Genomic DNA, 6,130 nt, shown 5'->3' with positions numbered 1-6,130 from the left:
GAAACACTATAATCCCATCTTCAACAGTGGTCACAAGGCACATACCTATGTTATAAAAATCACATCATTTTAAAATAGTAGTCATATACTAGTTATCAGAAACCACTACCTAGTTGTTGTTGTGTATCTATTTTTTTATTTGTTAATATTTATTTATCGTTTATTTTATCAGATTCATCTGTTTTATTTTTAAAATATTATGGTTCTGCTCAGAATCTTAAATAATAATTATAAATACACATTTGTAAAATATGTAACTAACTTGATGTCATATTATATTATATATTATAAATTATAATGTATTGTTATTTATATTCATATGCAATTCATTCGTACATTAAACATAGACAGGTTGAATAGGATTCATTGTCGTTTATTAACACCTCATAATTTATTATTATATAGTTTTATTTATAGGGTGTTAAATAATAGGCTCTAATTCTGGTATTTTTACGTTTAAATTATTTATTAGGCCTAGAGTACCTATACATATTGAAAACGCGATGCTATTTATTGAACTATTGTTATAAGTTATAACTTAAGTAGGTACCTATATAGATTAAGTTAATGTGTTGGTACCAGAAACGCCAACGATTAACTGTACTTTTTTAGGCCAGGGGCACAATTATATACACCTTGGTTGCATAGTATTGTGCCTAAAGGTATGTCTTGTCGTCATGACCTCTGAACCCTTAGCAGCTTAGCCTTCAGAAATGGATTCCATTAGACACTGTGGGTGGTTAAGTGGTAAAATCATCAATTAAGGGTTTCCTAATAGAACATCACATTACCTATCGTGTACCATAGAGATAAATGCAAAAGATATATAATATTATTGTATATAATTTAGGGTGTGGTGCATGTAAGACGAATTCTTTAATACATTAATTCTATTGTGTAGTCTTAGTGTGTCGATAAAAATACAATAGCCATAGAAAATAATATAATATAAAAGATGTTCAATTAAAAAAATGAAAATGCTAAAATCAAATTATAATAAATCGAATGTCCACATCTGGTGTGCCTGTATATGTATAATGCACGACCGCATTACTATATTTGAATAGAATACACACTATAGGTGGTTGGATGTCATCGGTAGGTACAATTGTACAATATAATAATATCTAAATCTACCAATAATAAACCATTACGGAGTTATTTTATAAAGTCATAACCACACAATTATCTATGGACTCGGTTTTTTTATATGCATCATGCACGATGCACAAAAATAGCATAATATGATATATAAGTACGATCGAACATTTTGATTTTTTTTTTATCAAGACTATAATCAAGTGTACAACTTTGGGTTTAAACTCTATATATGTGCCTTATTATTATGATGGAAATCTAAATCCCAATTTGTCCATGTATTGAATTTATATAATATAAATTAATATTAAAATGTTTGAATTTTGAAGGTTGAAATAATATTTTTTTTAAGATCCTAATAGTTAATGCGATAACCTACGTTTTCTTTTTTATGTTATTACCTATTATTGAACATGGTTCTATTTTTTTTTATTATTATTTATCTAAACACAATACCTAGTTTAATAAAAAACGTAACACTACCTAATACGCTCTAAACATAATAACAAATAATAGTCTGAAATTTAATAAAAACTTGACATTTCTCATGTTTTTGTAATCTATATACATATATAATGTATATACGAGTATGTGCTATGCGGTAGTTAAAGAATAATAATAATGCTATTTCAGATATTTTTAATAATCACTATATGTAGTGTGTAAGTATATACTATGTACTATATATGTACAGTTTACGTCATTATATAGGTACTCGTATTAATATTTGTATGATATTAATCATTAATGTGTTTATGTGTTTCGTGTACGTATAATGGGTTGTTATTTGTAGTTCGTTCTGAGATCAAGTTTTTAGTGTTTATACAGAGTGATTCACCAAGCACGCTCACTTCATTTTTTTCTTCAATTATGTAGATTGCAGTCATTAAAAATCCTATTTTTAGAGTTTTTAAATATGTATACTTAAAGACAATGTTTTCAAATACTTTAGATTTTTAGTACCTACTACCATTGGAGTGTCCTGTGGAGATACAAAATTCTATTTTTCAAATGAGAATCTCCCTTTTCTACTGTAAATTATTTAGGGAATAATTTTTCTGAAAATGTTGTCGTACCGTAGAATGGGGTAACTTTGATTTCACGGAGTTACTTTGATACCACATAAGAAATATAGGTAGGTATCAACGTTTCCCACTACCTTGTGTAACTTTGATAGCATATTAAAAAGATTGATATCTCAAAAGATAACTTCAGAAATTAAAAAAATGTATACGTTAAAATATTGATCATAACTAGCTGTAACTTGTATTTAATTTTGAGAGTTTTATCGTTAATACTACAGAAGTTATCCATAAAATAAAAAGTAAAATTTTCATAAAACAGTAAAAAAATTATCAAAGTTACAAATATAATTCGAACGAGTACCTAGTTTTCAAGTTACCTATTTAACTTTGTGTACCTATACCTACTAATAAGGGTAATATAAGTCCATAATAATAGGTTTGGAAGATATGGGTGATTTGAAAATTTTAGTAGCTAATTAATATTAATCTCTAAACATTTATAATTCGATGTAGGAACATATACATTTTTAAAAAAAAAATTGTCACTTAACAACTTACAATAAAAAAAGAGGGGGAGTTGCCATTTTAAAAACGGTAGTTTGTATCGCAATAGGACATTTCCTAAGTGGTAAAAAAAATCTATAGAATTGAAAATCTTTGATATTATTTTGAAATTCCAAAAATCAGAAATTCAATAAATTCAATATTAAAGGAAGAATGAGAGTGAGCATGCTTGTTGAACCACCCTGTATATTTTGTAGGTAATATATACGTAGTACCTTTATACTACTTGGTAGTAATTACAAATAGTAGGTAATACCTAGGTATAGACTATAGATACTATATAGTTGTAATTATAAATGAATGGTTTAAGGTTTTATCCAAGAATCATGCTTACATTGTGTAATGTGTAGAGTGTAGACGTACCTATAATAGTAGTATAGTGTATAATAAATTAAATATAATATATTATTTATACAAATGATCACGATAAGCATACGGTAGAAACCTATATTTATTTTATTTCAACTATAGGGAAGTTTTCTAATTCTAAAGTCAATCCGGTTTATATAGGTACGTATAGGAAAGCAAACTTTTTACTTCACGAAAAACATATAATCTGAATTTATGCATAACCCACAATAGTATCTAATAATTATATATATACTTACCTACAAACATTAATCATAGCCCGTTCAGGCAATACATAGTAGTTGATCATACCACTGTCAATGTGCATTTTGTAAATATTAAACGTAACAAATTATATGCATCTTGTGTTAATTGTTATAGTTATAAAATTTTTATTGTTATCAATTTGATATAGGCTACAGTTTTTAATTCTTAATACTTATATAGTTAGTATAATTGTATAACATAGCTACTATAATAATATAATGTATGTTACGGTGTATCTGCATATAATATGATTATTCTTGTATATTTGTTTTTCGTGTTTTCGGAATTAAAATGTCAAATTGGAAAAATATAATATGATACATTGATGATTGGCACCTACTTACAAAATGATTGATAGTTATTATAAAAAATAACATCAAGCTTAAAAACTAATAAATTAACTGGCCAAAACATCAAGTCCAAAAAATTATTATGTTTTGAATAAATATATTGAAATTAAGCACCTACATTTATATAGTTATATTTAGGTATATAATATAATATAATATACTTTTTAATTAGCTATTGTAGTATTCTACTGTTTTTCTGTATTAATTTCTGGATAATTATATTGAGGGATTACAAAACTAAAATAAAAAAAAAGACCGAAATATCATACTATACTATATAATTTATAAAACTCGCAACATAATATATATGTATATAATCTATATGCTCTGATTATTTTGTACATACTCAAATAATATTAATGCCGTAGATTTTATTTTGTTTTTTATAAGCAAAATATTTATTAATTCGTTATCATTTAATCAAGCGATTCGTGCTTCAGCATTTGTCTTACCTATATATTTAAAAACAAATTATAAGACTACAATTATTATACATTTTAGCAATTACGGCGGAAGCGTGAGCGTGGGCACCATCACTCTCCCATTTTAAGTTCATGGTTCACCTATATAATAAAATGTGATCAGAGTTGGGTTCTATTAGGGGGGGGGGGGTAACCTAACCCTTCACCGACCACCTTTGCCTATGTAAAGTGGAAAGTGGAAATATGAAGTAATTCTAATAGTCATCAAAGTCATCAAAACATAAAATATTTATATATCATAAATTCATAAATAAAATTGTTTTCATATTTAGGTAGGTATAAAGTGTATAGTTATAGCTGCACATAAAATTACTTCTCACAACTCATCAATAAGAAAAAAGTGAGATAAAAAGTGAGATATGTTACGTGTGTAGTGTATAATATCGTATATTCATAATATTATTGCCCCTCCCCCGCCCTTGAAAACTTGAAAAGAACTGACCCTGCTATACACACACATATATATATATATATATATATATTATATATATAATATTTATGCGACTATATGAACTGTGTTTTTAGGTCATACTTTTCAGTGATTTCGTAAATTAAGCAAACATGGTCAAGTATAGCAAATAAGTAATAGGGAGTAGCCTACCTATATAACGTAATAATTTTATAGTTTTGCTAGTAAGTAGTAGTCAAGAGTCAAGACGTAGAGTAATTTATCTATATATATATAAAAAAACAAAAAATGTTTGCGACTGACTGACTATGTCCTTTATGCATTCTTAAACCGTCCATCCGATTGCGATGCAATTTGGTACAGAGATGGATTAGACCTTAGGGAAGAGGATAGATTACATTTTGTCGTGAAAAAGGTAAATAAGAGGTCCAACCCCCGGAGAGTGTTGTCAAACAGAGATTTTGAGATTATTATTATTATTATTATTTGTTTATAAATGGTTGCTATTGGTTTTAATGACAATAATTATTATTATTATTATTAATGCGATAAGCATTTGTATTTTAGTACAGAATGTATTGAGTTCGAACCACGGTTTCGGTGTACCGATTTCTTGCATTTTTTGATACTTTAGAGTTAAATAAATTATACACTTACGAGTTACGGCCATGCACCATGCCTCCGTGTTATTATTTGCTAACAACATATAATATACAAATTATATTATAAAATATTAGTTATACTAAACAATTAAACAATTAAAACAAATATACCTAATTAAAATTGTAATTTATTTATATAGGTATGGACTTTATGTAAATATGTAATGTATTATTTATCATAAAATATAATATACATGATCAACATTTAAATGATTGGTAAAAACTAAAAATTATTAAAAAAATTAAGTATTTTTTCAAATTATTTAAGACTTTATTATTAGTTAAATAATTATCGCCTATAGGTACATATATTTACATTTTTGAATACGAGGATTTTTTTTAAAAACTTTCCAAACAAAGTATAAAAACAGCATTTATTTGTAGGTATAATTATTAATTAATAATTGTATAATTCGTATTAGTGGATTTATACAGTAGGTATATTAAAAATCCAACCACAGCTCGCGCATAACGCAAACGGCATAAGCCACAAACCCAATAATTGTGATTTGCATCGATCACGCGTCATTCGAAATAGTATATTAATTAAAAACTATTAGTGTTGATCAAAAACTTGATAATAGCAATAGATACTAAAGCGTACTAAAGCTTGACTAGGAGAGGAGTGGTGAATGGTGATTAATATTTTGTTAAATCCTTTGCACTTAAGTACAACTATAGAATCCCCCCCAATCCTAATATTTTACCGATTTTCGCCACTCCTCCTTAGACCCTATAACCAATTAACTTTTTGAATTTTTTTCAACAATAATATCTAAAAATGTCGACGTGAAAAATATGGATTTTGCTGGAGGTCATATTGGGTAGGTATTTCAGGGTTAATGCATAAATACACATTATTTGAATTTTTTTTAGAGCATTAAAATCTGGAGTATGTATGGTTCTAACTACAATATAACAATAT

Source organism: Acyrthosiphon pisum, chromosome A3 (genome assembly GCF_005508785.2).
Source record: "Acyrthosiphon pisum isolate AL4f chromosome A3, pea_aphid_22Mar2018_4r6ur, whole genome shotgun sequence".
NCBI classification, from domain to species: Eukaryota; Metazoa; Arthropoda; class Insecta; order Hemiptera; family Aphididae; genus Acyrthosiphon; species Acyrthosiphon pisum.
Note: the sequence above shows the minus strand (reverse complement) of the source record.